This window comes from Euprymna scolopes, chromosome 23, assembly GCF_053919585.1.
Source record: "Euprymna scolopes isolate OS-2025 chromosome 23, ASM5391958v1, whole genome shotgun sequence".
NCBI classification, from domain to species: domain Eukaryota; kingdom Metazoa; phylum Mollusca; class Cephalopoda; order Sepiida; family Sepiolidae; genus Euprymna; species Euprymna scolopes.
The window spans coordinates 22815053-22827630 of NC_136504.1; positions in this window are offsets into that span (position 1 = coordinate 22815053).

Genomic DNA, 12578 nt, shown 5'->3' on the forward strand with positions numbered 1-12578 from the left:
GAAGAATTTGAGTATATCGAACGTACATTCATGAACTTGCAATACCCTCAACATTTTTTGGCAAATACAAAAAGAAAAGCACTAAAAATTTACCATAACCGAGACCATTCCTTAAATAGCCAGACACACAACAGACAATTGACATTACCAACTAATAAAAACAACGACACAATCTATAAGAACCTAAATAAGACAGGCATTCAAATAACAAAACGAAACTCTTTAACAATTAGGGATCTAACAGGAAAAATTATAACTAATACCAACATTAACACCAAAGCCGGAATATATTCCATACCCTGCATTGATTGTGGAAGAATATACGTAGGAGAAACTCAACGTAATTTAAATAAAAGAATATATGAACACAAAAGAGATGTAAAAAACAACAATACACTCAACGCGATATTTTGTCACATCATGGAAAACGACCACCATTTTGATTTTAACAAAGCAACTTTCCTTAAACACATACATAACAGATCCACACGACGTTTAATTGAGTCAGCTATAATCTCCCATTCCAGCAATATAATTAAGCGAAGAAAAGGTTTTTTCCACGTTCCTCCCTTTCTGTCGAAAATAATTATTAAAGAAAACAACTTAGATACCGGTTAAACGCGAAAAAAAAAAATCGTAATTTCACTTAATTTTATTTTTATTTTACTTATTTACTGTATTTTATCATTATCTATTTTTAGACTCCATTTTATCACCTCCTATTCTTATTTTTAGACACCATCTTTTAAGTTACTGCGCTATTTTATCCCAATTCAATTATTTCTAATTAAAAAAAAAAAAAAGATTCTTTCGTAATCTCGTGTCATTTTATTTATTTAATCTATCACCGCTATATTTCCAAACACAATTTTTAATCTCTAGGATATTTTATCTTTTAGACGTAATCCACTACACTAGTTTACTCTAATTAGTTCTTCTCTCATAAAATGTATATACATGTATATATGACATCTAATTTACATAAGGAAAACACGCTGCTCTCCCCCATCATTATATATAGCCCCAATCCTCCGACTCTCTCGTCAATGACCATCCCTCTTGAAGAAGCCCGCATAAATCGGGCGAAACGTTGAGTATCCAGGTCCTTCCACCTCCATTTTATTTCATATATATATATATATATATATATATATATATATATATATATATATACAATACACACACACACACACACACACACACACACACACACATATATATATATATATATATATATATACGAGGGGCGTACAATAACTAATACCCCTGACCCACTTCCCATAATTCCCATAGCAGTAGAGCAACGAAACTTGGCACAGTTATAAATCTTTCTCTACATAGAAACCACCCAGAGTTATGCATTTCTGCCATCGTTTGATGCAGCCCTGGAGACCGTTTGCGCGTGTGTGTTTTTATCATGGAACTAATTCTTGTTCTGATGTGCCGTTGAAGTCACTTAAATTATCATCTTCGATACTAAATGCGATTTGAGTGTGTATGGAGTCAGACTCGTTTCTTTATGTCTAAAATATCAGCAGAATGTGGGTGTTTACTCAGCTTAGTCCATAACTTTAATGAAAAATCGCACGGATATATATCTTTATTTCTGTTCGAGAAAACGCCTTTTAATTTTGTACTTTTTTTCTGTCCGACATGTTGTACGCAAGCTGGAATAAATGCTCGTATTAAAATATACAAATATGTTTTTATCTTAAAGCAACTTCATAAATACATAGCGTACACCGTGGATCCATTCATGCAAAACAATTTGGTACAACTGGACAATAATTAATAAGAGCCCAAGGCCTCGAATTTTACATATTTCTGTATTTTATTTCCAGCACAGTTTGTACAAATTTTTCCACCGCAGTGTTTTCCATGTATCTAATCTTCTATAGTTATCCATTTATCGTTTTGACTATATTATTTGTCTTTATATATCTTTCTATTAGTATTTTAACGTTGTTAGTCTTCATAAAACAGACTTGTTTACTGTAGAAAACACACACAACACATATGTGTGAGTGTATATGTGTGTGCGTAAATATATATCTTTCTATGTGTAATTACATATTTTTAAAGACATCACTTTACGAAGAATTGTTGCTCATTTATTGCTACTAACTTGCGTAAAGCTGTTTCTAACCAATGTTGGCATACAAATATATAATAGTTCAATAGTAATAATTTTGCACATATAGGCAATCACATCAGCGCATAGAAAAAGAACAAAGTTACAGTTTTCACTTCCTATGAAAATGACCCTCTTATTTATATGGCAGATAAAACGTGAATATTTGACATGTAAATAAGAAATTCATATCGATACCTGATTGTTGGTTAATGGGAGAATTGTTGATAGCCCATTATTTACTACACTGTTGTAGATTTTCCAGAAGTCACGAGTTTCTAATTTTTGTGCTTCGATGCGTTTTTTAGTGGTTTCAGTAAATTCTCTCTTAGCTGGCTGTCGCTATTTCTTTCTTAACGTTACTTCTAGCTTCTATATACTTCTGTTTGTTTGAACTGGACTTATGTCGGCTAAATCTGCGGTATGCATGCTGCCTTTGAGCAATGGCAGTTGTGCAAGTAGAAGTAAACCATTGGGGAGAGTGGGGCTTGCTATAAAATTTCCGCATGGAACATGTGCTTCACTTTCCGTGTTGAACCATTCAGTTGTCTCATTTGCGCACTGTTCAGCAAGAAGAGAAAAAATATTTCCCCATGGGGCATCTCTGATAAGATCTCGGATGGCTTCCCAGTCAGCCTTTTATAATATCTCGTTTTTTTTAGCGCTGGCTCTTCAGTTTTTGTTCTAGAGTTTAGGGCAATTTTGACCATTGTCACTGCATGATCAGCGTTCCCAACTGGGCTGTCGGCATTCGTTATACAATCATCGGGAACTGTGGTCAGAAACAGATCTAGAAGTGATGCGTGTTGTTCTTGCTGGTCAGGGAAACGGGTTGGAACCGTAACCATTTGTGATAGGTAGTGAGATATAGAGAAGCTATGTGTCGTGCTGCCCGCTGCGTCTGTGTAGAGAATCCTAGCCAGTTTTTGTGGTGGACATTAAAATCACCAAATACATGTACTTGTGCGCTAGTGACGAGGGAGAGTGCTATGTCTATGCTGTCTATGCTGTCAGAGACTTTGTTTATTAGAGTACAGTCCTGGGTCGAGGGAGAGCGGTAGAAAAAATAAAAGTAGCTAATGTTATGTTGCATGTGTAGTCTAAAGCACATAAAGGTTTGATCGTCCGATTCGAGGTTTGTTTCTCTAGTCAACGGGAGGGTATTATAAATGTAGACTCCAAGTCCGTGCATATGTCTGTCAGAGTCCTTACGGCAGAGTGGGAGGTATCCAGGCATGTTAAAGTTGTTAGAGGGAATGGAGGAGTGTAGATTAGTTTCACTTAGTGCTAAGATATTCGGGGTATTTGTTAGGAGAAATGCTTCAACATCAGCTAAATTAGTTTTAAGCCCACGGATGTTCGTGAATGCCAGCCTCAAGGGAGGAGGCAAGTTGGATTTTTTTACCCTAAGCCTGGTTTAAGCTTATTTTTTTTATTGCACTGTCATCATATTTTTTAAAGAGTTTCAGTTTAGGTAAGGGGGAGCTGAAGAGGAGGTTATGCAGAGTATCAGACATGCAACACAAGTAGACAATCAGCTGACCTTTCAAACCCTCTCAGTGCTTACGGACCCAGTAGATCTTCCCAGATCACCCGTCTATAATGGTTCTCAACCGGGGTCTATGTGAACCCCCATGATACATGTGACGTTAATATCGGTTCAGTTTTCCTTCAAGATAAACTTTTGATATATTTTCTTTGGTTTTCTTTACATTACTGAAAAAGCTATAAGGATTCACCAAAATACATTAAAAAGAACAGAAAGTCATGATTAAAAAAAGGTTGAGAACCATTGGTCTAGGAGAAAGAAAACTGAAACTAAACCAAGGGGGAGGGAGGCCTCTTAAGTCTTGGATGACAACCTTCCTAGAGCTGGTGACTCAAACAAATTACCGGTTTTCAAACCTAAACTGCTTAAGGAGTGAATAGGCTCTGTCTATCGCCCGGCTTCCATGCTCCTTCTTTGCCTATTAGTCAGGCGCAGAGACGCTATCACAGTGATTCGACAGAAACACTCAGTGGTAGATCTTGTTTCTTGTCTAGGGCAATGAACGCCGTTTTCCCCTCTCCCGACACATCCCACCCCTCAAAACTGGGCACTTGGGAGTGCTTAAGTACCACATATGCCTGTGCAGTTAGATTGAGTGGACCTTCTTCTGATGGGTTGAGGGTACCGGATTGACAGTTCCCTGCTGCTGTTTCCGACTGGGAGTAGTGGAGCCATAACTCTTTGGTAGCACTTAGAGCGGTTGCTCCATCAATAGTTGTATAATATCGGGATGTTTGTAGTGCCATGTCGCGCATGGAAAGGGACCCTGCACTCATCCCCGGTGGGCTTTCCTGAGGCCACAATCCTAGTTGATGAAAGGTCAGCTGATAGTCTACTTGTGTTTCTATACGCTGATGTGTTTCTCTAGTTATGCAAGTTATGATTAATAAACTATTATATATTTGTATCTTTTTTGCATGATATGGTCTGTAGGTTAGAGACAATTCTAGACACCGATAAAAGCCTAACATTTTTAAAATTTTCAAATTCATTTCAGTTAAATCTTAAGTGGTTGTCGGACTTGCTATTTGCTTTTAAGTTCCTCTTCACTACTTTAGGTTTTTCCCGCTTTTTTTACTCACTAACTTTTGCCTGAGGTGTTAGAATTACACACACATACATATACATACAGATCTGTCTTTATAATAGAGTACAGGATATATCTACATTTTCTCCTCTTCTGATGGAAAGCATGAGTATAAAAAGTACATTTATAAAATGTTTCTATAACCTGTTTTTGTATGATGTTTTTTCTTATTTTTATTTTTTTTTTTTACAAAGGCATCACCACATTATCAAGGCCCAGAGGCCACTCAAGGATAAGGGTTAAAGAGTGTACAGTAGAAATTGGTCAATATAGTAATCATTAGTAATGAAAATTTGGTAAATTTAATAACTTATATGGAACGGTTCATCAAGAACTTATTTACTTTAGACTTGAACACAACCATATTGTAGTCAGCCGGAAAGCAGGAAAACGGAAGACAATTCCACAGGCGTGCAGTTCTAAGAAAGAAGCTTTGTTCATGGAATCTACGTTTAGGTTTAGGCACAGATAAAGAGTGGGGGAAATTATTGATAGTGTTTACAGCTAGACGAGTGTTTCTTGTGAAAGTTTGGCGAGGGGGGACCATAGATTGAAGCTCAGTTGAACACTTTCCATGAAAATAACGATACATCAGAGACAAACTCGCAACATCTCTTCTGTGAGATAGAGGTTGCAAGGAGGAGAAAAGGACATCTCCTACGAGGCTACGAAGTCTATTTTGAACTCTATCAAGGCAGGACAAGTCCTTTCTAGCAGCTCCTGCCCAGATGTGGCAACAGTATTCCATCCTTGGACGTACCTGGCTCTTATATAGGTAGAGAATAGCATCAGCAGTGAGATATCTACTGGATCGATAGAAAGATCCCACCATTTTTCCAGCGGCCATGGCAACAGATTTGATATACGTGTTCCATTTAAGATCAGGAGTAATGGTCAAGCCCAGAAGCTTGTCAAAACTTGAGGCCTCCTGAAGACGAGAGCCATTCATTTCAATTGATGACAAATGTGGATTAGAATGTTGATGATGTAAAGAGAGAAGCTTGGTTTTAGATGCATTAAAAGTAACCAGCCACTCCTTTCCCCATTGTACTACGTGCTCAAGATCAGAGGAGAGAGAATTGGAGAGAACTTGGTCGTTTACTGTCTTAGATGAGGTACCATAAATGGTAGTGTCGTCAGCATAAATGTCTACAAATGATGTAAGGATATGATTTGGAAGATCATTAATGTAGATCAGGAAAAGAGTTGGGCCCAGGATGGATCCCCGAGGGACACCGGCATTAATACTGTGAGCTTCTGATTTTTGCCCCTCAACTACTACTCTTATGAACCTATCAGAAAGAAATGATTTAATAATTGAGAAGACTTTTCCAGCTATACCATAGCTAGCGATCTTATGAAGTAAACCTTTATGCCATACCCTATCAAAGGCTTTAGATATGTCAAGAGCAATTGCCCTAGAAAGATTGCCACCGTCGAGAGATTTGCTAATCCTATGCGATATAACTGTAAGGACATCTGCTGTAGATCTAGCAGAACGGAAACCATATTGAGTGTCACTAAGAAGGTTATTTTTGTTGAGATGTTTGATTACTTCTGTATTTAACACAGATTCTAGCAACTTACTCATGACGCACAGGAGACTTATTGGCCTGTACTGAGAGGGGGATGAGCGATCACCTGAATTCTTAAATACAGGGCATACTGATGAGATTTTCCAGGGAGATGGGAAACTATTCTCCTTAAGACAACGTTTAAACAGTTTTGTAAGTATGGGCGCTAATTCAGGTTGAAGTTTTTTGAGTACTATAATTGGAATACCATCAGGGCCAGTTGCTTTACTCGAATCAAGGTTTTTGATTAGCTTCGCAACATCACGTACAGATATACGTATATCACATAGCGTGTTTTCTGATACAGGAGGAAATATTGGGGGTTGGCGGTCTTGGTCGCAAAGGGTAGAATTAGCTGCAAAGTTCTTGACAAAGAGTTTGGCTTTGTCTGTTGCTGACGAGATTACCTCAGGTCCATTGATAATAGTTGGGATGGAGCACACGCTTCTGTTCAGGATTCTGTTTGCTATTTGCCAAAACTGGTGGGAACCAAGCCGCTGCTCAGCTACTTTGGACTTAACAGATTGAGCATACAACACTCTTGCGTTCCTTATTACTTTCTTACAATGGTTGCTGGCAGTCCTGAAAACGGCTTTAGTTTCCATACATCTATTACGTTTGAAGCAGTGGAAAAAGTGATTTCTGTGCGCAATGGCAGCAGCACATTCTGGAGAGAACCATGGCTGGCTGTTAGGTTTTTGCTGAAACTTTTTAGAGGGTATGAAATGGTCAATACCTACAATTAACCATTCAGTTGGGTCTAATACTATAGAGGACACATCCTTTTTAAACATGGAATGCAGAGGTAGATCAGATATAAATGTACGGAAGCTATCCCAGTCAGCCTTAGTGTATCGATATACTGTACGATGAAGAGGTACGTCTGGGGACTTATTACATTTCATTTTTATCTTAATTGATACAACAGAGTGGTCGGAAGATCCAAGAGGCGACAGAACAGAAACTGAACATAGTTCAGGGCAAGTTGTGAGAAAAAGGTCTAGTAGGCTCGCATACTGGCTGTCATTATCGGGCACACGGGTAGGTTCCTGAACAATCTGAGTGAGGTCATAGGCAATGGAGAAATCATGACAGAACCTCCCCTCATCATCGGTCTTGTTTGAGTGGGTCAACCATTCGACATTGTGAACATTGAAGTCTCCACATACGTGAATGTTAGCTGAAGGATAAGTAGAAAGGACTTGGTCAATTTTCTCAGATATGCTTTGAAAGATAGTAACTCCGCTGTTGTGGGGGCGATAGAGAGTAAATATAAATGCAGTAGTGTGAGCTAAAGCAACCCGGAAGCACATATAGGGTAAGTTAGGATCTTCCCTGGAGATGTCCCTCCCACATGGAAAGCTATCTTTAATATAGGCACATATTCCATGCCCATGGCGATCTTGGGGGTCAGATTTAGAAGTTAAGTTAGAGTATCCTTAAATTGCAAACTCATCTAGGGAAATAGCCTGTCCAATGCCAGTTTCACTTAAAAATAAAAGGTCTGGTTTAGTCTCCTGTAATTGGGTTTCAACCTCTGGAAGGTTAGAACGAAGACCCCTGATGTTGGAGAAGGAGACATGGTAGTAGGGGTCTACGTTGGAAGTTGGGGAACCGGGTTTAATCGTGTATTTTTTCTTGAAACTTGTCATGATGAAATTTTGGAATTTGTGGACTAGGTCGACAGATTTACTTAGAGCAGGACAGAGAGGGGAAATTAAGAGAGAAAAAGAAACGAATAATTTTTTTTTTATTTGTAGCTAATGATAAGGTAAAGCCGTAACAATTACCCACTAGTATGGCATCGAGAGGCCCCACCAGAAGCTACTGCATGGTCCAGAATCCATTCACCAAATGGCAATACAGCAGCCCCAGTACTTTGCACCTGCTGATAGGACAGCCTCCTTAGTGGTTAATCCAAGGTTCGGGTCCCTGACTATCAGGCGGATAACGTCAGCCCAGACAAAACGCTAACCTCCAGCACCCTTACTAGTGACATGGCTACAAGGATAGACATAGAAACAGAAAATTTCCGCCATCTCAGCCAACTGTTCGCAAAATTACTGCCAACGTAGAAAACCTCTCTTTCTTTCTCTCTCTCTCTCTCTCTCTCTCTCCTTCTCTCTCTCTCTATATATATATATGTATGTATATATATATATATATATATATATATATATATGTATATATTTATTTTATTTTGTCATTAATTTATTTTACGGTATGATATATTCTCATGTATTGAGCTTCTTACAACCGATGTAATAACATATATAATATATATAAAAGAATGTATCCTATTTTTTTTTAAGTCTCACTTGAATATATATATATATATATATATATATATATATATATATATATATATATATATATATACTAGCAGGGAGACCCGACGTTTCCCGGGATTGAATGATGAGCAAGGAATATTTCACACTCCTATCTTTGTATTGTCATCAAAATCCATGAAATAGTGCAGGAGGAAGCTTAACATGCCTCCATGTTGTTACTTAGTCCAACATATATGGTACATTGCACTCTAGATAACCTACTGTTTCTTTTATAAAATTATTTCAGATAAACTTCTTTCCAGTTAACGAAAAAAAATTAAGAAATTTACGTGCGCGGTTTGAACCTACAGACTATATCATGCAAAAAACAAACACACAGAAATAAACAAAAATAAACAACAACAAACAAAAAAAGAACACGTAAATAAATTTTCAAGTCTTATAAATTTATTTGCAGTTAATGAAAAAAAATGAAGAAACCTACGTGCGGAGTTTTAATCTGCAGATCACGTCATGCAAAAAAAAAATCACGCTATCAAATGGATTTACTGATGATAGATAAATTAAAATAACGGATTCGATTATCGATTATCGATAATTATCGAATGTATTCTAACATAAAACTTAACTAAGATCACTCCCAGACTTATACATTAAAGTTCTGTTTGGCCTTTTCGGAATCTATAAGGAACGAACTCACGCACACAGAGTTGCTAAGTCACTTTGTGTGTGTGTGTGTGTGTGTGTGTGTGAATGAGTTCTTTCCCAATGGATTCCAAAAGGCTGAGTCTATGTTTTGCAAATTTGCCAAAAACTCATTTATATGTCTGGCAGTGTTCTTAGATATGTTTTGTACAGAAATTTATCCGATAAATATCGAAAATCCAATTTTAAAAATAGTCTTTCTTTCTCATAGATAAAAAAGAATAATTTCTACAGGGGAATATTTTACGTTACATCGGCCGGTGTTACGTAAAGTATTCCCCTGTAAAAATTATTGTTTTTTTTATCTATAACAGCAAGAAGAAAGATTATGTTTACAATCTTCAAGTCCAAATATCAACTGATTGTATATTATAAACAAACACGGACGGAATTTTATTATTTATTTTTTTTTGCGAATAAGTCTCCCTAGCAAATTACTCCTCGTATTATAATACAATAAATAAATCAGTAGAGGATTGAGTCTATAATAATATATAGGCAATCTGCATAAAGTTAAATATTATGTGTAAACGTATTGCATGACCGGACAACGCAGGGCGGCTGGCTATTATATATATGTATCATCTTCCTTTATATATATATATATATATATATATATATATATATATATATATATATATATATATATATATATGCCTCTCTCCTTTCTTTTCTCCCTATGTATTTCTATCTCCCTCTCTCTTTTTTCTTATATATATATATTTAGATATGTAATTTCTTCTCTACCTACCTATATATATATACATATATATATATATATATATATATATCCCTCTCTCTTTTCTTCTCTCCTGTTCTATATCTATATATCTCTCCCTCCATTCTCTTCATGTTTCATCGCTTACTTCTATTTTCAGGAACTTCGTTTTCACTCCCTTTAGGTTTGTTTATTTCTGTTACCTTTTTTCTCCCTCATCTCTCTCCCTCTTTCTATTTAAGTATCTATCTATTTCCCCCTTTCCTTGCGATTGGTTTTCCCATTCTTCTTCCGTTTAACGAGAATCGAAGCCGTAGAAGTTTTTTTTATCTTTACACCCTTCCGTTCATTGGAAACATACAAGCCAATCAAAGCGCAGATAAACGACTTCAAAATCAACCTAAGTGCTCGGATGGCAGGCTTCCTCGGATCAATTCAGAAAGGCTTAAAAGATCGGCTACCCGAATACCCGGTTATCTGATCGTTTACCCTTTTGTACTTGGTTACCTTTTTTATTATTTTCATGAACAAAACAAAGTACAAACAATCCCCAAACCTGACATTAACTCAACTTTATAACAACTAACAAATATATATGCTTGCCATTTAATTGTGTTTATAACGTATGTAACATGATAATTTAATCTCTCTCCTATTTTCATGAGTTTTCCCTGGAAATAATACACTAATACTTTGGTATATATGCATAAATATAAAATAATAGAAATATACCGATGGATTGAGTTACGTTTATTAAAAAAGATATTGTATCATATCTTATTCTCAAACAGAAGTAAGTAGATACCAATATTTATGATATAATTACAAGGGTTATGACAACAGAATATTTTTATCATTGTTTTGACTCTCGAGTATATATCCGACACAGACACAGTTAATCAACCGAGAACTACATCACTCTATATAAAAGCATATAAAATATCAACGGATACACACTCGAGTGTCAAAACAATTAAAATAATTTGGCGTTGTCTTAGCCATAATAATTACATTGAAAGACCGGTTCTTGTTAAATTATCGAAATTAAGCAATGTTGTACTCAGTACTACATGTGTGACCGTTTTGGGAATACAAGACATTGTATATGGAAATACGACAACACCTCTCTCCAAAAAAAAAAAAAAATGAAAACAAAAAACAAAACAAAAGAAAAACTGTAAGAAAACAGCATCATTATTTTTCCTTACTGGAATATACATGTGAATTTAGTTTTGATTTGCATTATTTGGATTATTCAAACCATTGTTCTCATATTAAGCCTTTTTTTTATTCAAATCTTGTTCACCCCAACAAGGCATAGTGCCACGTGGACGCAAAGGACTATTATAAAGGAATATGTTTAGAAGTAAACTATTATAAAGGAATAATTTTAGAAGTGAACTATTATACGGTAATATGTTTAGAAGTGAACTATTATAAAGGAATATGTTTAGAAGTAAACTATTATAAAGGAATAATTTTAGAAGTGAACTATTTTAAAGGAATATGTTTAGAAGTGAACTATTATAAGGGAATATGTTTAGAAGTAAACTATTATAAAGGAATATGTTTAGAAGTGAACTATTATAAGGTAATATATTTAGAAGTGAACTATTTTAAAGGAATATGTTTAGAAGTGAACTATTTTAAAGGAATATGTTTAGAAGTGAACTATTATAAGGTAATATGTTTAGAAGTGAACTATTATAAAGGAATATGTTTAGAAGTGAACTATTTTAAAGGAATATGTTTAGAAGTGAACTATTATAAGGGAATATGTTTAGAAGTGAACTATTATAAAGGCATATGTTTAGAAGTGAACTATTATAAGGGAATATGTTTAGAAGTGAACTATTATAAGGGAATATGTTTAGAAGTTAACTATTATAAAGGAATATGTTTAGAAGTGAACTATTATAAGGGAATATGTTTAGAAGTGAACTATTATAAAGGAATATATTTAGAAGTATTATAAAGGAATATGTTTAGAAGTAAACTATTATAAGGGAATATGTTTAGAAGTGAACTATTATAAAGGAATATGTTTAGAAGTAAACTATTATAAGGGAATATGTTTAGAAGTGAACTATTATAAAGGAATATGTGTAGAAGTGAACTATTATGAGGTAATATGTTTAGAAGTGAACTATTATAAGGGATAAGGGAATATATTTAGAAGTGAACTATTATAAGGGAGTATGTTTAGAAGTGAACTATTTTAAAGGAATATATTTAGAAGTGAACTATTATAAGGGAATATGTTTAGAAGTGAACTATTATAAAGGAATATGTTTAGAAGTAAACTATTATAAAGGAATATGTTTAGAAGTGAACTATTATAAAGGAAGATGTTTAGAAGTGAACTATTATAAGGGAATATGTTTAGAAGTGAACTATTTTAAAGGAATATGTTTAGAAGTGAACTATTATAAGGGAATATATTTAGAAGTGACCATGTAACAGATTAAGTAGAGGTCAGTTTCTATTACATTTAAACGTCTGCATGTCAGTACCACCATGGGA